The sequence below is a fragment of the Antechinus flavipes genome, chromosome 1, assembly GCF_016432865.1.
Source record: "Antechinus flavipes isolate AdamAnt ecotype Samford, QLD, Australia chromosome 1, AdamAnt_v2, whole genome shotgun sequence".
NCBI lineage: Eukaryota > Metazoa > Chordata > Mammalia > Dasyuromorphia > Dasyuridae > Antechinus > Antechinus flavipes.
Window position 1 is genome coordinate 588,961,109 of NC_067398.1, and position 24,024 is coordinate 588,985,132.

General features: G+C 35.6%; 1 long non-coding RNA gene across 2 annotated transcripts in view; it reads left to right on the top strand.

Moving 5' to 3' along the window:
* LOC127544351 (uncharacterized) overlaps positions 1 to 24,024 on the top strand; it is an 86,785-nt gene that overhangs the window by 21,408 nt on the left and 41,353 nt on the right. For both annotated transcript variants that reach the window (XR_007949429.1, XR_007949428.1), the window contains one exon: positions 23,816 to 23,945. This is a non-coding gene — a long non-coding RNA (uncharacterized LOC127544351). The remainder of the gene's footprint in view (positions 1 to 23,815; positions 23,946 to 24,024) is intronic.

Below are 24,024 nucleotides of genomic sequence, written 5' to 3' on the forward strand. Positions count from 1 at the left end.
AAAATGCTCTTTAATACACTTCTACCATTATATTTATGGATTTACACCCATTTAAATATCTTTCTGGGCAAATAGTGCTACTCTACCATGATTCCTATTAGATGTTTCCTTTGAACAAGTTATACCCTTATATTCCAAATTCTAGCTATGTATCTTATCCTGTTAAATTCTGGTCCTATCTATAAAGACAGGGTTATCTCTTTGCATTAAAATATCAAGCTTACATTGTTCATTAACCATATTTGTATATTATAATATAGACACATGTAAAGCTATATATTTTATTCCTTGGTAAATTATAGGCTACTATATTTTGCCACACCCACTAACATTCCCTCATGTCTAATTTAATAGTTTTATTTAGGTATTTTTCCCTCAATGTAATATGATAGGAAGAGGACCAGATTTGTAGTCAGAAGACCCAGCTTTAAATCCTGGTTTTACTATTTATAAATGTATGTGATGTTAAACAAGTCATTTAATCATGGTAGACCTAACTTTCCCGTGTGTAAAAACTTTTTAAAGGTGATTTTTAAAGTTATTTCCAGTTCTAAAATCCATGATATCATGTTCCTATGATTTTCCCATTTCCATTTTCCCATCTAGTCCTTTGGATCCGCAATTCAGGGAAAAGTTGTTTTTGTTAATTCTTGTGAGATGTACTCACTCTATCCTTGGCCAAGAGCCCACAGTATCTTAAACCATGATCCTAAAAGTAAGTCCTTTCCTTTGATATCAACAGAATTTTTAGCCAGCTGTTCACTTCCAATAGCCAGCTGTTCAATAGTTAAAAGAGAATAAAAATATCTGTTCTACTTGCAACTATGATTCACAAAGATATATTTGAAGATATTCTCCTGTTTCTTCACATTTGCTATGCTTTTAGGATTATTTTTTCCCAACTGTATGTAAAAACAGTTTTTAACATGCAATTTTAAAAAATTTAAGTTCTAAATTCTCTCTCTCCTTCTGTCCCCTTACCCTCCTTGAGACAGCAAGCAATTTGATATAGGTTGTTCAATCAGTTTCAGTCATGTTTTATACTTTGTGACTCCATTTAGTTGGGATTTTTTTTGGGGGGGGGCAAAGATAATGGAGTAGTTTGCCATTTCCATTTTTCAGTTCATTTTACAGATGAGGAAACTGAGGTAAACAGGATTTGAATGATTTGTTCTGGATCATGCAACTAGTAAGTAATATAGGCTATACATGTGCAATCATACAAAACAAAATATGGAAAAATTCCATATTAGTCATATTGGTAAAAAAAAAAAGGGGGGGGGAGGGAAACAAGAAAAAAGTTAAGCAACTAAAAATAGTATGCCTTAATCTGCATTTAGATTCCATCAGTTCTTTTTCTAGAGGTGAATAGTATTTTTCCTTATGAGTTTTTTTTTTTTTTTGGAATTGTCTTGGATTATTATATTGCTGAGAGTAAATTAGTCATTCCCAGTTGATCATTGTACAATATTACTGTTACTGTGTACAGTGTTATTCTTTCTGCTTCCTTTCTTCCTTCCTTATCAGTTCATGTTAGTCTTTTCAGTTTTTTCTCCAAAGTATCCTGCTTTTCATTTCTTATAGCACAATAGTTTATTCAGTCATTTTCCATAACTATTTGGGTCTTCATGTTGGGGTTTTCTTAGCAAAGATACTGGAGTGGTTTGTCATTTCCTCCTCCAGCTCATTTTTACAGATGAGGAAACTGAAGCAAATAGGGTAAAGTGACTTGCTCAGGTTAATGTTGCTAGTCTCTTAAGGTAAGATTTGAACTTAGAGAAAACAGTCAGGAGGCTGCATTTTTGGCACTTTATCCACTTTATCATCTAGCTGCCCATTAGTACAATAGTATGCTGTCACAATCATATACCACAATTTGTTCAGCTATTTCCTTTTTAACAGACATTCTCTCAATTTCCAATTCTTTGCCACTACAACAAGAACTGCTGTTAAAATACACACACACACACACACACACACACACACACACACACACACACACATATATATATATAAAAACAAATAGGTCTTTTTCCTTTTCCTTTGATTTCTTTGAGATACAGATCTTGTAGTGGTATTGCTGGGTTAAAAGGTATGCTTTCCAGAATGGTTGGATTAGTATACAACTCCACCAAATGTGCATTAGTGTCTCAATTTTTCCACATTTTCTCCAATGTTTAGTATTTTCTTTTTCTGATAATATTAGCCAACCCCCTGATATGTGTGAGGTGGTATATCAGAGTTGTTTTAATTTTCATTTCTCTAATCAATAGTTATATAGAACTTTTTTTTAATCTGATTATAGACAGCACTGATTTTTTTATCTGAAAATATTCTATCTGTTCATATTCTTTAATCATATACCAATTGAGAAAGGTTTGATATTCTTTATGAAGATGAATAATATCTTTCTATATATTGAATATTTCTTCATCCCTAAAAAATTTCAAATCAACCTTAAATAACTAGGTTAAATATATAAGAAAAATCTGCAAATTAATTGTAATCTCACTTTTTTTAGATTGAGACATTTTTCACTAAAAAAGTGGCTGAAAAAAATAAATGATTTGTACATGTATTACAGTATCAACCATAACATTTAAAAAATTAGACTAGTTAGGTGTTAATACATTAAAAATGAACCAATAACTTAAGTGAGATATCATTTCTTTTTATTGTGGCTTGTAGAACTTCCAATCTTCTTCCTTTCCCATCCAGCCTTGATACCACTACTAAATTAATTTTCCTAATTTAATCATAGATTTCATCCATCATTCCCAGTCTCAAAGAACCTTCTGGGTCTGCTCTTTTGCTTTAGAATAAAATAAGAATTCCTTGTCCTTCATTCTGTTCATACATTACCTGTTTTTGCCAACTTCTGATTCAAAGGCAGGCAAGCTATGCATGAGGGGAAAGAGATCCAGCCCCCACCAATAATTAATACCTGCCCCCTTGGGCCTTAATAAGGAATTTCTTTTGGCTATTAGAGCTATGAGGCAACTGCAACTCTCAAGTTACCAGTCAGAAAGGGCCAGAGGCTCAGTATGACCACCAACAGTCTACAGCCATCTCTATTTGTGTCATTACCTCAGTTGTGAGCCTGCTCCCAAGTTGTGGCCATATTGAAGGTCTCACCCCTCTCCAGTGGTAGTACAGTCGAGGGCCATACCTCTGAGGTCCAGTTTTGCTCAGAGGGCCCTGAGGGAACTTGGGACCAAGGCAGAATAGACATTCAGGTGATGGTAAGCTTGTGTAAACATCTGAAAGGAGCAGAAGGTCTTGGAAGGCCTGAGCCTAAACCAAAATTGTTGGATGCCCTAATCAGATTAACCCTGCCACATAGTAGGGCCCTGAAATCCCTAAACTACCTGAATACAACCAAATAAACATTATGCCTGAGTAGTTGAAATTCCCTAGTTCCAAATTTGAAGGGAGAAGTCCAATAGGCGGAAGCAGGGGTAAACATAGCTTGTCCAGTCTAGAAACCTCCCTTCACTCTTTCTGCTTCAAGGATGGATATTACTGACACTACCTGCAGTTTGCTTCAGCTGGTAAAGTAATGGCCTTGTTCCCTCCCTTATTACTCTGTCCGCCCCTTCTCATCTTTTGCCCTGTTCCTTCAAGAGCTGGATTTCCAGTTGCCTTATTACCCTGAACTTTTTTTCCTGCCAGTTTTCTTGCCTCACCTCTTCCAAAAGATAGTGAGTCACATTGCAAAAAAATTGAATGAAGCCTCTAAGGGAAAGGATTCCAAAGACCTGTGTTAACTTCTCAAAAATGTGACTGTAGGCAAGGGATGGCTTTAATATATTTTTATTAAAAAATGTCAATATGGCCAACTAAACTAGCTCAGTAACCATTTAAATTGTTTATTTTATTACTTGAATTTATTTATTCATAGCATTTTAGCTTCTCCAAGTCCCCATCATATTTTTTTCAAGTCTTTTTGACTTTTTGAATTATCTAATCATATTGTTCATTCAGTTTTGATTTTGTTGTTTTTACCTTAAATCATTCATAAAGACCTTTTCAGGTGTTTAGCATATTTATTATAATTGTTGCTCTTAATGACATTGAATATTTATATATCCTATTCGTGGACATTTAGTTTGCTTCCAGTTTTGTGAGTTTTTTTTAATGCAATTACTTATGATGTTCCTGTAAAAATTTCTGAATATATATCTCCTTTATATTGCTTTTTGATAACATAAGGGTTTATGGCTATTTAACAATAAATAGTATTACTGGGTCAAGGGCTTTGGATTTTTTCTTACTTAACTGTATATTGCCACATTGATCTCCAAAAAGATTCTATAAGTTTATAATTTGATCAATGATGCACAAGTGTAGCTACTTCTCTACAACTTCACTAAACAGTGTTTTGTTGTTTTTAATTATTTTTGCAAATCTTACAGATTTGAACTGTCAAAGATATTTTAATATGCATCTTTCAAATTATTTGATTTCCAAATATTAACCAAAAAAATCTGTGAAAGTTAACTCATGAAAGGCAGGATGCAAAATATTGAGGTTACAAAAACAAGAAAACAGCTCCCAAGAGTTTCTATTCTGTTGAAGGAATGGAAATATATATTGGGAAGATAAGTAAATACAATAAGATTTGAGGAGGGGAGGATGCCTTAACAATTGCAGGGATTAGGAAAAAGTGAAACTATTGGAGATAGGGTCTGAGATGATCCTTGGTGCTGTTGATGTGTGTCTTTATGACCCTATGGCATATTCTTGGAAAAAGATACAGGAATGTTTTGCCATCTCCTTTTCTAGCTCATTTTACTCTGTTTGGCAAATAGAGGAAAGTGACTTGCTCAGGGTCATATAATTCATAAGTGAAGGGGGCGGGGGACTGAGTAAGACTGGGCCACAGTAATGGGGACCTCAACTGCACTATTTTCTGACGCTGGATTTGAACTCAGGTTTTCTCTACTCCAGGCCCAGTACTGTATTCATCGTACACTGTAGTTGCCTATACCTGAAGAGATGATGGTATATTTTCAGCCTTGGAAGTAGGAGATAGAACCATGAATTCAGGAATGGAAAGAAGGCCAATTTGTTTGCCTGGAATAGAGAGCAGTGCTTTAAGAGGAGTAGGAACTATATCCTGAAAGATAGGCTAGAACTAGACTTTCAGGGGCTTACAATGTTAAGCTAAGAGGTATGAGATTTTTTTTCCTGGATCCAGGAAGGCAACCTTGAAAATTCTTGACTAGGAGAGTTTCTGGTTTAATAGCTGGACTCCAAAAGTAGCCATTAATTTTTGTTTTTTAAATAAAACTGTCCTGATTAGAAAAAAAATTTTTTTTTTCTGAGAAACATCTTGGGGTTTTAGTGATCTATGAATTTTCAGTGTGACATGGCAGATAAGAGCTCATCTATTTAATGTTTCTGGATTTTTAAAAAAGCTTCTTCAACTAAATTAATTTAACATCTTTAATTTTTCTTGTTATCTATTTCCTAACTCTTCAATCATTTTCACATTGTTTCCCCTTGAACTCTGTTCAAATTGTTCATATCTTTCTCATATTAAGAACTTTTAAAGATGTGGAATATCTTGGATAGTAAAAGACAGTTGAAATAATTCTTAGATTTTCTCCCATTCAGTATATGTCATAAGCAAAGTATAGTTATAGCTACATAGAATTATCTAACTCAGCCCTATTTTACACATAAAAAACTGAAACTCAGAGAAGCTAAGGGGCTTGTCTGTGGTCACACTGTTAATCAGCCTCAGAGACAAGATTTGAACCCAGGGTTTCATGACACCAATAACTTATAAATTGTATTACACTATTTCTTTTTTAAACAAAAATACATGGCAGTCAAAAGCACTACCATGATCTGGGGTTGAGTTGAAAAGCATACTGTTCCAGAGATAGAGATGCTGTTCTCTGCCCTGGTCAAAATACATTGGATGTATTGTATTTAGAGTTGGGAACCACATTTTAGGAAGTATTTGATAGGTTATGGATAGTTTGGTGGCACAGTGGATAGAGCACTGGGCTTGGCATCAGGATGACTCATCTTTATGAGTTCAACTCCAGCCTCAAACTCTTAACTGATTGGGCAGGTCACTTCACCTTGCTTGCCTTGGTTTCCTTGTCTGTAAAATGAACTGGAGAATAAAATGTCAAACCACTCCAGTTTCTTTGTCAAGAAAGTTCCAAATAATATACTTAATTAATACTTTATTTTATAGTTATCAGTGTTTGTATCTTATAATTTTATTAAACTACAATTTGAGGACAGTGGGATAATATTCTGACTAAACTTTGTATATCTCCTAGGCCAAATACAATGTACACAGTAGGTGCTTAATAAACATACATCATATTGTGTAAGACCATTATAATGTGGGTTTTTGCTGAGCATGTTCAGAAATTCTCTGCCTATTTCCTGTAAACTATTTGGGAACTCTGGGGGTGAGCTTCTGGCTATTTATGACTCATTGCTGAGGGACTGATGAGCTGGAAAATCTGATGACTCAAGGGTCATGTTAATAAGGAGAGTGTTTCTTTCTGGGGCCACTTGGTGACTGATTTCCAGGTGCCAAGATATTATTCCAGTGATCGGTAGAAAACAACCCTCTTCAATGTTATCATAGCTCCCCTGCCTTCCCTTTCCAGATGGTATGTGGACTCAACTACATAAGTGTATTTTAAAGGGTGTCGTTGGTGTTTGGAGGTGACCATTGGAGGCAGTGATGTGCCCTGGAATGAGAGTGGCTGATAACAAGAGAAGGGTCTGCACTGGGGAGCAAGGCTATCCAAAAGAAAATCAAGCTTGGCTGTTTAGATGGTGCCCAGTGCCAAAGGGAAATAAATGTGTAATGTCTAATTAGCACACCTGCTATATGTTCTGATGAGTTTTAAAATTTTAGCTTCTAATCTCTTGTAACTATAATTATAAATTAAGTTACCAAATTCTGCTAAAGTAGCATCATTCTATTAAGGTACCTTGAAGTTCTCTTATGCTTAGCATTTCTTTGTGTAGGGAAAAAAAAGACTTGTGCCATACCTGACTTATGTTTGTATCTTGAATTGCATCCTTCATTTGGGGGGAGAAGCCCAAAAGGGACCAAAACTCAAATTATAATTAGCATTGTCCACAGAGTGCTGGGGTTAGTGTTTAATAAGCCTGTGAGAGACTGTGGGGTCTAATTTCCCTAATGAGAAGTATCTAATCATGTATCAGGTACAGAACAGTGCTTTGGTATAATGGGCTGAGGCTCGAGTTGATGCACTGAGGTCCTAAGCATGTGAGGCTAAATAGTAATTGGACCATACTCTATTAATATATATACTTGGAGAAAGAATAGCCCCCGCCCACTTTTTGTACAAGTCCTGATGTTGTATAGGAAATGACGATTTTGGTGGGTGGAGGCAGGGGAGTGGAAAGGGAAGTGAAAAGAGAGACTGCTGGCTGGCGTCTTGACACAGCTGCACGTATTGCTATCGCGACAGCCCTTCACCTCAGATCCCCCTCTGCTAGCTGGCTTCCTTTCTGCCCATATTGCTATTGCAATCTTTCTTGCCCATATTGCTATCACAATGCTTCTTGCCCATATTGCTATGGCAATCCTTCTTCACCTCTACTGAGAATAAAAATTGAAGATTTTTCCCTTAACCTGAATTCCTGACTCCGGCTGATTTTAAATATGTGGTCATCACACTTTGGATATAGAACAGGGAAGAAAAGTATTCCAGGTTCTATACTTTCAGCAGTTGTCCCTTTATGTGAATCTATAATTCTGTGACCTTGGTAACAGCCCTAGTCTTCCTGTCTATAAAATGAAAAACAAATTTTAATTTAATTTATTTTGTCCAAAAATTTATTTTGTCCTTCTATACTAAAGTTCTTAATCTTTGGGATGCCATGCATTCCTTTGGTAGTCTGATGAAACCTATGAATCTTTTCTCAGAAGAATTTTTCTGCATAAAATTACATTAATATTAATGGAATTAATTAAAGGAATTATTTCCTTTATTATTAATAATAATATTATTAAAGGATTAAATTGGATTTAACATATATTTCTACCATGTTTAACATATATTGGATTACTTGCCATCTAGGGGAGGGCATGAGAGAAGGGGGGGGGGATTAGAACCCAGAGTTTTGCAAGGGGTAATGCTGAAGAATTGTTCACATATATGTTTTGAGAAATAAAGAGCTTTAATTAAAAAAAGAAAGAAAGAAAATGGTGTCATATCCCCTTACTCTTTTCCAAAGTTTCAATGGGTGTACAACATTGCCTATAATGTTAGATTTGTTTGATGTGTTGATAGGTTTTGCTGATTTTTTAGAGCTTCCTTTTTTCTTTTAAAAAAAGTATTAAAGGAACTATATTGAAATTCATATCAGTATATATTGTTAAGTTCATGGATCTTAGGTTAAAAACTAGATAGTCTATATGCTAACCATATTGGAGGTTTGAAATATTTCTATACAAGGAAAGGAGACAAATAAAACATCATCATGGAACAAATTCATTGCCTTTAAATAAAGCTCTTCAGGTACTTTATAAAGTTAAATAGATATGATCTCATTAGACTTAAAATTTGAAAAGACCTTAGAGATTTAGCCTAATCTCAAAATTTTACATATGGGGAAATTGAGACCCAGAAAAAAACAGGATTGTAGTACTTGGAACTAAAAATGATTAGAAATCATATCATCTAAGCTTCTTTGAGACTTAAAGAAGGTAAGTGACTGACTTCCCTTAAGGTCACATAGGGAATACATAGTAGAGCTGAAATGATCTAATCATTCTAACCTTTGGCCACTGTATCACTCTTATCCCCAGTGACTCAACTAAATTCATTTACTTCCTTTACATTTATTTTTATTTATGAAGGTAAAGTGTAGATTTAAAACTGTAACTTTAAAAAGTCTTCACCAGTTCTTTAGAGGCAAAATTTTCCATACTTGGTCCCTATCCAAACTTGGAAATTTTAAGCAAAACCTCTTAGTGGGTTTCTGTTATACAAAGAAGAAATTTTCCCCAAAATTTTCCAACCTTTGTATCTTAGCTACCTTAAACCAGCTAAGGTTAAATACTTTAGATCTGTAAAATTTGCAGCTCCAAATCAGTTAAATAGGGAAGTTAATTATTTTGAAAATAAAGAAGACAATGATCTTTGTGACTTCACTTTTTTTTTTTTTACTCTACAAAGATTTTTTTTTGGTGGGGAGAGGAATTTAGTTAAGAGGGCTAATGGTTGTCTTTCAGTTTTGTTTTTGTTTTTTGAGAGGAGTGATACTCCATCTGGGTATATCTGTTTTCTGACTTTTACTCACAGGTATATTTTATTCAAAGTGAGATAACTGAAAGGCAATATGGTGAAGGATTAAAGCTTAAGGAGTAAGGTGACTTAGAACCTAGTTTTTGTGTGAACACTAACTTGCTCTGTGACCTTGTACAAGTTAACCTCTTGGTTTCCTCACTGAAATGTAACAAGGGTGTAAAAGTGGAGGTTCAGTGAGCCTAATTCCCATAGTATGTGATGACAAGGAATAGAGGGAAACTACTTTCCACTTGAGAGCATGTATAGATATTTTATGACTGCTATCTTTTTTAGTTGGCTGCTGAGTTGGAACGGAGTACACGTAGAAAAGGCACCAACTGGCCTGATTACTCTCTTTCTTGGTGGTGACCCGAGACAAGGATTGCCTTAAGAATATGGGTAGGAGAGATAGCATTGGTGTGGGCTCTTGATGCTAGCTGCCAATAAGTAATTGCTCTGTATAATTAGCATGTAAGTGTGCTGTCCTGTTTCTTTACATTTGTTTTTTAACTTAGGTGCATGTATGTTGGAGATGGACTGAATTAGGCTGCGATCTTTTGAGATCTCAGGAGGTCCAGGAGCTAAAGTCCAGAGTTTGACAGTAACCAAGCCCAGTGAGGCATGATCTGTACGATCCAGTCTATCAGTGGCAGCCAAGACACCATTTTCTTTTTATTTCAATATTTTTAAAAAATATCTTTCATTTTTATATTATTTAAATTTCTCTTGTACCGCTCCTCCATCTCCCTTTCTAGTGAATGATATAACTCCCTTATAATAAAATAATTTTTAAAAGGAAGCTCTAAAAATCAGCAAAACCTATCAACACATCAAACAAATCTAACATTATAGGCAATGTTGTACACCCATTGAAACTTTGGAAAAGAGTAAGGGGATGTGACACCATTTTCTTTCTTTCTTTTTTTAATTAAAGCTCTTTATTTCTCAAAACATATACGTGGACAATTCTTCAGCATTAGCCCTTGCAAAACCCTGGGTTCTAATCCCCCCCCTTCTCCCATGCCCTCCCCTAGATGGCAAGTAATCCAATATATGTTAAACATGGTAGAAATATATGTTAAATCCAGTATATGCATTTTTATACAATTTATAATGCTGCCCAAGAGAATAAGTGAAGCAAAATAAAACACAAGCAAACAACAACAACAAAAAAGTGAAAATGCTATGTTGTGAGCCATACTCAGTTCCCACAGTCTTTTCTCTGGGTGTAGATAGCTCTCTTCATCACAGAACATTTGGAACTAGTTTGAATCATCTCATTATTGAAGAGAGCCACATGTGACACCATTTTCTGCAAGTAACATATTGGTTCCATCCATCAGCTTTACTTTCAGAGGTTAATTTAGTGGGGTGAAAACTTTGGAGCAACTGCTTTAAGTTTGTGCCTTCTATCCTCAGGGATTAAGGTACTATAGGGGGACAATGTATCCCCCGGTCTAGAAGAATGTATTTATTCTTCTGTTCTTGTTATATTTTCCCAGTAAAACATTCCTTTTGTAAATGCTCACTGATGTCAATTGGTCAAATGATATGGAGGTGTTAATCATTAGATCAATCTATAATATAAGGAAAATACTAACTGTAAAGGTGATTAATGCTGGGGAGAACACATCAGAATGGGGGCTTTAGCCAATAGTAATTGAAGAACCCCGACTCCTCAGGAATCTGTTCCTACAACCCTGAGGGGGAGATGTAAAGACAGAGAATATCTAACATTCTTTCAGACTTTAAAATGTAATTGTAATAAATTAAAATACAGGATAAAATCTTATTAGAATTAAAGAAAAATAGAGACAGTAGAAGATAAGTTTACTTTATTCAGGCCAATCCTACTTTAAGAAAATACTGAAGATCTCTTTTTAGGAAGTTTTGGAACTGAATGACTATGAGGAAAAGAGCTCTGGATTTTTCTCTCTCTTACTTTAAATAAATGAAATGCAAAGTGATGACCTCTAAGGTACTTCCCAGATCTAAAATTCTATGATTCTGTTTAAAAAAAAAGCCCCAACGCTATTTTATTAGATCATTTATATACATCCTCAGAGTGTTCTGGTTATGGCAGAAAGGTCTTTAAATCAAATTAGAAAACTGAAAACTATCAGTTATTTTAATATTCAGGTTTTACAAAGATAAATGTTGAAAATTATGCTTATGTTTTGAAAATAAAAAGCTTTAATAAAAAATTATTTTAATACTCAAAGTTCTAAAATTTCTATCTGGATCACTGGATTAAGATCTCTGAAGACAACTTCACATCTGGAGCTTCTAAAACTGATGGGCATTTTGTGATCACAACTTAAGTATTGGATCACTATTTACCTTAGTTATGTTCCATAGACTTGGATGTAGGATGTAGAATTGCAGAACTAAAAGGGACTGGGAGATCATCTAATTCCATTCTTTCTGTTCCCTCTTTTTTATATCTACCCCACTCCAACTCTCCATTTTTAAATTCTTGTGGTATTACCTCGGGGTCATCAGTTGTAGAAGAGATATATTTTTGAATATACACTTCCCTTTCCAGATTTCCCAAAGAAGCTATGATGCTGAACTAGACATGGGAAGATATACTGGGAGAAATACAAGGCTCTGGAATTTATCTTCTTGTCTATCCACAGAGAGCAGGGTTGACAAGGCTTAGGGCTGTATACCCCAGTGTCTTAGATTGGGACTCTTTGTAGGCAACTAGGATAGACTAGTAGGACTGTTAATTGAAGGGGTTGTTAGTCAGATTGCCAGAAATTGATAAACAGAAGGCATATCGAGTGAGACTTTTTAGAGCAATTGCCCCAACTTAATCAGAAAATGCCTGTTTTCTTATTTATCTGCCTCATTATTTACTTCTATCCTTCTGTCCCCTCTGGCTGCTAGTCAAAAGAGTAGCCACTTTAACATATATTTTTACCATGTTTAACATATATTGGATTACTTGCCATCTAGGGGAGGGGGTGAAGGAAAAGGGTGAGGGAAATTGGAACATAAAGTTTTTCAAAGGTCAATATTGAAAAATTATCCTGGCATATGGTTTATTTTTTTAATTTTATAATAACTTTTTACTGCCAGAACCCATGCCAGGGTAATTTTTTTTTTTTTACAACATTATCCCTTGCACTCGTTTCTGTTCCAATTTTTCCCCTCCCTCCCTCCACCCCCTCCCCTAGATGGCAAAGTAGTCCTATATATGTTAAATATGTTGCGGTATATCCTAGATACAATATATGTTTGCAGAACCAAACAGTTCTCTTGTTACACAGGGAGAATTGGATTCAGAAGGTAAAAATAACCCGGGAAGAAAAACAAAAACTTGCATATGTGTTGAAAATAAAAAACTTCAATAAAAATAATAAATAAAAATTTAAAATGTAACAACTCAACATATATTTCCCTGATAACTCTTCCAGTTCTATTCTATCTCAGTTATTTGATAGAAAAACTGGTAGCCATCAGTACTAGCCAATTTGATTATCTGTTTCAAGAGACAAGGCTGGAAGAAAGTTACAGAGAAGCTTTTTCTATTAAAGAGACAGAAGACTTTAACACACCCACTCCTCACCAGTGGAAGCCAAGTTAGAGGGGAGGTACAGAGCCAATGAAAGAGAGAGACAGAGACAGAGAGAGAATATGTGAATCGTGACTATTGCTAGACATATCTAGAGATGTCTATAAAGAAAATGAGCTGAGGAGAAGTCTCTGAAGAATAGGGGTGAAAGGAATTGATACTGGTGCCATTTGGCTTTGGTGATACTAAAGCTGGCCAACCAGTTATCCACCATTTTAAGCTGGATATCACAGGGCTTCCTGTACTCTTTCTCTGAAAAGATTGTGGTGAGGAAAATACCATCCTCACCACAGAAATCTGAGATATAATAACAATAGTCAACATTGATGCTCTCTCTTCATCCTTTGTTTTGCAAAGCACTTTGTAATGAAGGCCTTACAACTTTGATTCTCACAAAAACTCTGTGAAGTAGGAAAGACAAGATCAGATGAAGAAGTGTGTCCAGACGATAACCAGAGTAGAGAAAGGATCTGGGGTAAAGTAGGAGGCAAGAGAGTCATCTTCAAATATGTAGAGCATATCTATGTGGAAGAAGGTTTTTTTGTTCTTGACCTAAGAGGGCAGGACCATGACCAATGAATAGAAGTTAAAAGAAGGCAGATTTTGAGCCACCATAAAGAAGAACATTCTAAGAATTTAAAAGAAGTCAAAACAGAATGGGAGAAATTGTGGAGTATGTAGTTTGTCTTATGCATCCTTTCCTCATTCCCTTTGGCTCTGTTTTGCAAAATAGTGAGTTTTTTATCCCTTGAAGTTTTCAAATAAACTGGAAAATGGCCTTTTAAGGAATGCTATAGAGGAGATTATTGTATGCTTAACTGGTTGGACTGGGACTGATGGTGGTGATCTCTTTGTGATTCTTTTTTTTTCTTTATTTAATATTTTCCCCCAGAAACATTTAAAGGTTGGGGTTTTTTTACATTTAAAAAGAAAACTTTTGATTTTTAGATTTTTTTCTTTTATCCTCACCTCCAATCCCCATTAAGAAACCACATAGGAAGTTATGTAAAACATTGCCATAAAAGTCATGTTGTGAAAGAAAACATAAATCTCCTACCCTAAAAAAAATCCTCAAAAAAAAAAAGTATGAAGGAGCAAGGGGGAGAGAGAGAGAGAGAGAGAGAGAGAGAGAGAGAGAGAGAGAGAGAGAGAGAGAGAGAGAGAGAGAGACAAAGAAAGAGAGAGAGAGAGAGAAAGAATATTTTTCAATTTACATTCAGAAACAATCACTTCCTTCTCTGAGTATGGATAGGGTTTTTCATCATAAGTCCTTCAGAGTAGTCTTGGATCATTATACTGCCAAGAATAGCAAAGACATTTACAATTAATCATCCCAGAACATTGCTATTACTTTGTATGTAGTACATTTCACTTTGCTTGAGTTCATGGAGGATTTTCCGGGTTTTGTTTTTTTTTCTGAGAATATCCTGCTTATCTTTTCCCATAAAACAATAACATTGCATCATAATCACATGCCATAATTTATTTAGCCATTCCCCAATTTACAGATAGTCTTTCAATTTCCAGTTTTTTACCCTGAGAAGAGGGCTGCTATAAATATTTTTGTACTTAAAAAATCCACATGTGCAAAAATGTTTGTGGCAGCCATTTTTGTAGTGGCAAGAAACTGGAAACTGAGTAGATGCCCATCAGTTGGAGAATGGCTAAATAAGTTATGGTATATGAATGTTATGGAATATTATTGTTCTATAAGAAACAATCATCAGGATGATTTCAGAAAGACTGGGAGAGACTTATATGAACTGATGCTGAGTGAAATGAGCAGAACCAAGAGATCAGTACACAGCAACAACAAGATTAAATAATGATCAATTCTGATGAACATATCTCTTTTCAGCACTAAGATGATTCAGACTAGTTCCAATGATCTTGTGATGAAGAGAGCCATCTACAGCCAAAGAGAGGACTGTGGGATTTGGAACTGAGTGTGGATCACAACATAGTATTTTCACTCTTTTTGTTGATGTTTGCCTGAATTTTGTTTTCTTTCTCATTTTTTTCTTTTTTGATCTGATTTTTCTTGGACAGCAAGATAATTGTATAAATATGTATGCATATATTGGATTTAACACATATATATATATATATATTTTTTTTTTTTTTTACCATGTTTAACATATATTAGATTATTTGCCATCTAGGGGAGAAGATGGGAGGAAGGTGGAAAAAATTTGAAGCACAAGGTTTTGCAAGGGTCAGTGTTGAAAAATTTTCCATGCATATGTTTTTTTTTTTTTTTTTTTTTTATAAATTTTTTTATTTAATAATTACATTATATTTACACTCATTTCTGTTCCGATTTTTTTTCCCCTCCCTCCCTCCACCCCCTCCCCTAGATGGCAAGCAGTCCTTTATATGTTGGATATGTTGCAGTATATCCTAGATACAATATATGTTTGCAGAACCGAACAGTTCTCTTGTTGCGTAGGGAGAATTGGATTCAGAAGGTATAAATAATCCGGGAAGAGAAACAAAAATGCAGATAGTTCACATTCGTTTCCCAGTGTTCTTTCTTTGGGTGTAGCTGCTTTTGTCCGCCATTTATCAATTGAAACTCAGGTCTCTTTGTCAAAGAAATCCACTTCCATCAAAATATGTCCTCATACAATATCGTTGTCGAAGTGTATAATGATCTCCTGGTTCTGCTCATTTCACTTAGCATCAGTTCATGTAGGTCTCTCCAAGCCTCTCTGTATTCATCCTGCTGGTCATTTCTTACAGAACAATAATATTCCATAACATTCATATACCACAATTTACCCAGCCATTCTCCAATTGATGGGCATCCATTCATTTTCCAGTTTCTAGCCACTACAAACAGGGCTGCTACAAACATTTTGGCACATACAGGTCCCTTTCCCTTCTTTAGTATTTCTTTGGGATATAAGCCCAATAGAAACACTGCTGGATCAAAGGATATGCACATTTTGATAATTTTTTGGGCATAATTCCAGATTGCTCTCCAGAATGGTTGGATTCGTTCACAACTCCACCAACAATGCATTAGTGTCCCAGTTTTCCCGCATCCCCTCCAACATTCATCATTATTTTTTCCTGTCATCTTAGCCAATCTGACAGGTGTGTAGTGGTATCTCAGAGTTGTCTTAATTTGCATTTCTCTGATCAATAATGATTTGGAACACTCTTTCATATGAGTGGTAATAGTTTCAATCTCATCCTCTGAAAATTGTCTGTTCATATCCTTTGACCATTTATCAATTGGAGAATGGCTTGATTTCTTATAAATTTGAGTCAGTTCTCTATATATTTTGGAAATGAGGCCTTTATCAGAACCTTTAACTGTGAAAATGTTTTCCCAGTTTGTTGCTTCCCTTCTAATCTTGTTTGCATTAGTTTTATTTGTACAAAGGCTTTTTAATTTGATGTAATCGAAATTTTCTATTCTGTGATCAGTAATGGTCTCTAGTTCATCTTTGGTCACAAATTTCTTTCTCCTCCACAAGTCTGAGAGATAAACTATTCTATGTTCCTCTAATTTATTTATAGTCTCGTTCTTTATGCCTAGGTCATAGACCCATTTTGATCTTATCTTGGTATATGGTGTTAAGTGTGGGTCCATCATGCATATGTTTTGAAAATAAAAAGCTTTAATAAAAAATCTCTTTGGGGATTCCTAGTAGTGGTGTTGTTAGATCAAATGATATGCATAAATTTATAACCCTTTGGGCATAGATCTTTTGATCATTTATCATTTGGGGCATGGCTTTTATTTTTTTATTTTTTATAAATAGTTCCCTCTATAACTTAGTTCCCTCTGTGTTTGAGAAATGAAACCTTATCAGAGAAACTTGTTTCAAAATTCTTTTTAGAATTATTATTGCTAATTGTATTTCCTTTCACCATGTACCTCCTCAAAAGTGTTTTGCTACAAACCACTCCGTCCCCCAATATATGCTCTTTTATAATCACTCTCCCCACTTCTTATATCCTATTCCCCTCCTATTTTCCTGCAGTGTAAGATAGATTTCCATACCCATACCCATTCAAAAAAAGAGCCTGGACTTCATATTTCAAGAAATTATCAAGGAAAACTGTCCTGATATTTTACAATAGAAATAACATGCATGCCAAATTTATGTATATATAATATAAATGTATAAATTATTATAGATGAATAAATGTTCTATGCATTATATTATAAATTAATAAATATATATGAATTATAAATCTGTATAAATATTTGGTATACATGTTATTTCCCTCCCATAAAATATATATTCCCAGAGGTCAGGAATACAAAGATGTATCCCTAGCATATGTATATATATGTGTGTGTGTGTGTGTGTGCGCATATCTGTATACATATATAAGAATGTATTGCGTATATACTGAACATATATAATGTATATTATACACACACATAGCTTATATATATATGCACATATATATATATACACAAATAGATAAAAGATAAATACAAAATTGAGTGTGGAGGGAATCATTAACAACTAGGGATATCAAGAAAGAACTTATATAGAAATTCAGAAAGTACTTCCTCCTCTTTTATTAACTGTGAAATAAACATTCCATTGTGCTCCTCCCCTACAATTTGCAAACAGTATTTGCCAGTTGAAAAAGCAGTATTTATCCTAGACTCGGGAGACTACCATCCTCCCTTGATGATGAAGGCAAACTTCTGCTTTTGAGATCCAGAGGATCAAAGGAAATAGCAACTCTCCCATCCAGATCGGGATTTCCTCATAGAAATAACTGGGCTGGAGCAGCTAAGTGGTGCAGTGGATGGAGCACCAGCCTTGAAGTCAGGAGGACCTGAGTTCAAATTTGATCCCAGACACTTAACACTTCCTAGCCATGTGACCCTGGGCAAATCACTTAACCCCAAATGCCTCAGCAAAAAAAAAAAAAAAAAAAAAAAAAAAAAAAAAAAAAGAAAGAAAAAAAAAAAAGAAATAACTGGGCTGATGCTGTCTCCAGTATACTTCTACCAGTATACTTCAAAAATTCGAAAAGAGAAATTTTCAAGTGAATGAGAATCAAGATGTTTGCTGACTTCTCTTTTTTCTTTTTCCTTCTAACCCCCTGGAGGCATAATTTCTATTTCCTTCTAACTTCTTCCAGCTACTTGCTCACAAAGGAATGCCAAAATGGGTTTGAGGATTGTCTCTTAATTATTCCAGCTTCTCTCAGTATTTACCCCGAAACTGATACTAGCTCAACCTTCATTTTTCCATTGGCTTGATTTTTTTTTTTTTTTTTTTGAAGGGGGGAGAGATTCTGTTTCTGTTTTGGAGTTTCTTCTTGTACTTTGCTCAGTGTCTTAATTTCATTTTTCTTGTTCCTTTTAGAGGTTTGGTTTCTTTTGTGGTTTCTAAGGAGTCACTAACAGTTATGAGTTTTGCCTTTGGTTTGAATGGACCTCTGATTTCTTTGTTATTACTTAATCCATGACAGCTGACTCTTTTAAATAAACATAGGAGGGGCAAGGCAGAGAAGGCATCATGTATAGAAGAAGGCTGATTCTGAAGACAATTTTAGGCATTTGAGGCCGACCATTTGGATTCTGGGCATGTCCTGATACAACATTAAGCTCTAGGATTTGAGGCTCTTTAGTCAGAGAATTCTTTTGGGGAAATTTTATCTATGGTCTTTTAAGTGTGTTGCAATCAAAGGAATTCTAGAATTAGAGTGAGAAGTCTTAGATTTAAGTCCTAACTCATGCTTATTCTTTTTTGTACCTATACATCATCTTACCTCGCAAGAGTCTATTTCTTCATCTATAAAATGGGAATACTAATATTTGTACAACCTGTCTTGCAAGGTGATGTGAACAAAGTCATAAATAATGAAATATTATATAAATATGAGTTTATTGAAATTATTGTCTTTTTATTCTTATATTTTTTGATGGATTTCAGATAGAAATGGTTCTAGGAACAGTCACTATCCTATTATTATGCTTTAATATTTAATAGTCTCCTCAAAGTCCTACTCTGTTATTTCATTTGTATCATGTATGTGGCCATGGATTCTTTTTTTTTTTTTAATAGTATTTTATTTTTCCAAATACATGTAAAGATCGTTTTCAGCATTTATCTCTGCAAAATCTTATCTTCCAAGTTTTTCCCCCCTCTCTCTACCCAAGCAATCCGATATAGTTTAAACATGTGTTATTCTTCCAAACATATTTCCATATTTGTCATGCTGCACAAGAAACATTAGATCAAAAAGGAAAAAAAAAAAAAACAAGAAAAAAAAAAGCAAATAGCAACCACAAAAAAGGTGAAAATGCTATTCTTTGATGATCCACATTCACCCTCCATAGTTCTCTCTGAAAGCAAATGGCTTTTTTTATCACTAATCCATTTATTGGAATAGCCTTGAATCATCTCATTGTTGAAAAGATTGGCCATATGTTCTTTTTTTTTAATTAAATTTTTTTCTTTGGTGAAGCAATTGGGGTTAAGTGACTTGCCCAGGGTCACACAGCTAGGAAGTGTTAAGTGTCTGAGGCAGATTTTATCATGCTGGAAAGGCTCTAAGTATGACAAAGAAATGAATATGATTTAGGTGAGCCATTCCAGCTGAATTGAGACATTCACTACAAGCAGGTTGGCTATTTGGTAAATTCATTGGTCATGGTACATTAAACAAAAAAAAAAAAGCACACACCAGAAGTCTTTGTGTGGGACAGGTGCTAGACCCCCTTCCCCAAATTAACTAATCAGAGATATCTTCAAGTACAAAGAGGAAGCATTTATTTAGTCCCTGCAGGGAGAGGCCCAAACACACGCAGGGGAATCTCAGTTCTCAATATATGCTCCTTGTCAGGCAAGTCAGAAGCAGTAAAACTGGATAAATAACAAAAGACCAATCCTTTTCATTGGACAGACTAAAAGGAAGTAAGCTTTATTGACCAATGGTCACCAATGTTATCTGCTTCCTGTGGGTCAAGTCACTTTCTGTCACTTCCTTTCACTGACTTAATGTCTGATCTTTAGAGACCTCTAGGCCTAGAAATCATGTGACTTCCTGCAACCTTCCTGCCAAGACCTGATCTTCCAGCTCTGGGAATAGGGATCACATGACTTAGATCTAGTCTCTTAGACTTCTTGAGAATGTTTCACCTTCTGTCTCATTCATCTCCATTCCTATGAAGCCCCCATCTTTTTCTTCATTGATGATGACAGAGAGGTGAGATGGGATAGAGGGTGCTAAGAATAATCCATTTTGGGGATCATGTATACAAGACTCTGGGCTCTTTGGACCTCTACATACATACACTAGCAGGTTGGACCTCCAAGGTGTCTAAATCTCTCTCTCAGGGTTTAAGCAGTGTGAATTGCCAGACCTCTGGTAGCTCTTCCACCAAACTTTTGAAGTTCTCAAAGTCTTAGTCCAGTCTACTCTAGCTCTTATACTCATTCATATAAGAGCTGGAAAGAATGAGATACAACAGAGACAGTAAGTGGCAACACCACATAAATCATAGCTTCACAGAAGCTGCAGATGAGGAGATAAGCACTTGAGATCCCTCCCTCACCCAAAGACTTAACAGTGGTCCTTGCTTCATTGGCCACCAGGTAAGAGAGAGACCAGGTTTCTCCACCAAATCTTTTCATGGATGTTTTCAGTCGTGGCTCAGCAGCCAATTGAAAAACTTCTTTATTACATAGTAAACTTAGAAAAAATTATCATGGAGTACCTGTACATGCTATGAAATACTTCTATATATTTTAGAAGTAGATTCACTAATCTATGATCTGATAGCAGGCAAAGCCCACTGCTCTGAGAGCTGGACCTCACATTAGCTAATCCCTTACATCTTTATACATTAATTTGACTGTTTAGTAATCTAAAATCATGCAGCCACTATGACTAGGTTCGAGACAAAGTTATGTTACATAACCTCCACGGGGACTTTTGATCTCTCCTCAAACCTTCCATGACTTCCCTCCCCCCACTTTCTCTCAACTGGGTCCTATTTTACAGAAAAATTTGAGGCCATTTGCTACAAGCTTCCTCTTTTCCCCTCTTATTACCTCATCATTCTGATACCTTCTGCTACAGATGTCTCCTTCACCCCTATCTCATATGATGAAATGGTTTTACTCCTTACCAAGACTAACTCTATTTGTTGAAGTAATCCCATTTCATCTCATCTCCTCCAATAGACTGTCCTCTCTATCATCCCCTTTCTTTCACTTATTTTCAATCTCTCCCTCTGTACTGACTCATTTCCTACCACCTACAACATCATGTCTCTCCTATTTGGAAAAAAAAAAAACACCCTCATTTAACCCTTTCCTGCTAATTATTGTCCTATATTTTTTATGCCAATTACAGTTAAACTTCTCAAAAATGTTGTCTACAATAGGTATTTCCCCTTTCTCTCTTCTCATTTCTTTCTTAAGCCCTTACAATTTGGGTTCCACTCTTATGATTCCATCAAAATTGCTCTTTCCACAAATATCAGTGTTCTTTTAGTTGCCAAATCCAATGTCTTTTTCCTCAAACCTTTTCCTCCTCCTTCCTCTCTCTACGGCCTTCAGCAGTACTGATCACTCTTTCCTCCTTGAAATTCTTTTCTCTACATTTTCAGGACACCATTCCCTCTAGCTTCTCCTTCCACCTATCTAATTATTGCTATTCTGTCTCCTTTGCTGGATCCTCCTCCATATTTTTCCCTTTAACTATAAATGTCCTTCAGGGGTCTGTCTTGAGGCCTCTTCACTTTTCCCTCTATACTGTTTCATTTGGTGATCTTATCAGCTCCCAGGAATTTAATTACCACCTCTATGCTGATGATTCTCAAATCTATCTGTTCTGCCCCCATCTCTGCTGACTTCCATTCTCTCATCGCTAATTAATTGCCTTTCTGATATCTCAAATTGGTTGTCTAGTAGACATCTTATATATGTCCAAAATGGAACTCATTATCTTTTTACCTTAAACCCTCCCCTTCTCCTGAACCTTCCTTATTACTATTGAGGGCAGCACACAATTTAGTATATCACCCTGGATTTCTCCCTATCTCTTACCCCAATTCCATATCCAATCTTTTGTCAAGGCCTGTCAATTTGTAACATCTTCCCAATAAGTCTCCTTCCCACCTCTGACTGCCATCACTCTAGTACAATTTCTCATCACCTCATGCCTTGATTACTATAATGCTGGTCTGTCTCCCTCAACTCTTCACTGTAATCCATCCCCCATTCAGACACTGTAGTGACTTCCCTAAAATGTGGATTTGATCACATCCTCCACCACCAATAAACTCCAATGGCTTCCTATTGACTCTAGGAGCAAATACAAAAAACTCTTTTTGGCACCAAAATATTTTATCACAAAACATTTGACTTATTTGCCAAGTAGAGAGAGACAGCAGCCAAAAAAAAGCACCTTTTTGGAATAGGAACGCATTGTACAAAGAAGTATAACGTGTATCCTAAGCAGCATTGTTTAAATTATTAATTTAAATTATTTAATTTTATTTTATTTATTAAATGCCAAGAGACAAAAAAACAAGGAGAAGGTGTTCACTATGGTTTTTGGAGATCTAGTTCAAAATCCAAATTGAGAAAGGATTCCCTATAATTACAGAGGTTCGTCAGCTGCTATTGTTTGTGAATGATATTGTGAGTGACTGGCTGCATCAAATCTAACATATTGAAGAATCTTCTGGAAGAGATTTGTAATCACTTTAAAAAACTTAGTCTGGCCATCCAATCAGGAAAGATCAAGTGAATGAATGTTACTTGTCCAGATTATGACATGTATTTGGATAGACACTTTTTTGAGTTTGTGGTATTTTATACATATGGGGACACATACATATGGGGAAGGGAAAGAAATAAGTAAGGAAATACTGTGATGCATTTGATCCTCCTAACAACCTTAAGGAAACTGAGGCAAACAGAGTTAAGTGATTTATCTAGTTTCACCCAGGGGAAAGTATCTGAGGGCAGATTTGAATTCAGGTCTTCTTGAGTCCAACCCTAATGCTTTCTCCACTTCATCAACCAGCTGCTTAATCAGACCCTTTTCCTTTTGCTCTTTTCCCTTATTAGTTTGCTAAGATGGAATCATCCAAATTCAGGATTTGAGGGAGATGCTTACAACATGTGTAGGCATCCTATAGCTGATTCTGATTGACCTACAAAAATGTGGTTGAGAGAAGTATTCTCCCACCCCATCCCTCATTGGCTGTATAGGTGAAACTTGGTGACTTCAAATAGGCATAACTCATCAGCCATCTTACTAAATTTGCACCTGAAGGAGGAGAGTGATTCCTTTTGATGAGAGAACCATGCTATAAAAGGGCCCTGCCACCTTTTTCTTTCAAAGCCATATAGCCCCTCTTCTTCTTGATCTTGTATGTTCATTCTTCTCCTTTGTAAATGCAGGGAAATAAAGTCTTCGACACTAGGAGTTTCAAAGACAAGAAATGAAAGGCAAAGGAATCCAGAAATCTAGACTGGGCCACAATTCATTATGAATCATAGATTCATTCATTATGATCATAGACTATGACCTTTGGGAGTCCAACTCTGCAGAAGCCAGTAGCAGTGCTACTGCCTTTGGACTTGAAATTGGTATCAACACTCTGTCGAAAATGGGCTACATTTTAACCTTAATCATCCCCTGAGAGGTTGGGGCTAGAAGTAGGGGGTGAGATATTGAACATTTTATTTTTATTTTATCTGTGAACTATATTATCCCTTTGTAAAAGCAACTTGGTGTTAAGTAGTACCATGTTTCCCTGATGATAAGACACTGTCTTATTATTTTTTTGGACAGAAAAACACCAGAGGGCTTATTTTCAGGGGAGGGTTTATTTTAATGAACATTGACAGCAATTTTAATAAACAGGTAAATGTGAACAAAAAAAAGTACCTTTATTCAATAATGATCATGTCATTTTCTTCAACAGCATCGTCATAAGTGTCCATACCCTGAATTCTGTCCTGGATGTCTTGCGCCTCTATTTCCTTCAGAAGAAGTGGACCCAATCTGTCATGTCCAGCAACATAGCTCTCTTTAAATGAACATGTCTTCTCCAGGTAACCTACTCGTAGTGCCTTGGCGATACAGCTGTTAGTAATTTTATCTCATGACTTCTTCACCCAAGTCACGACTTCT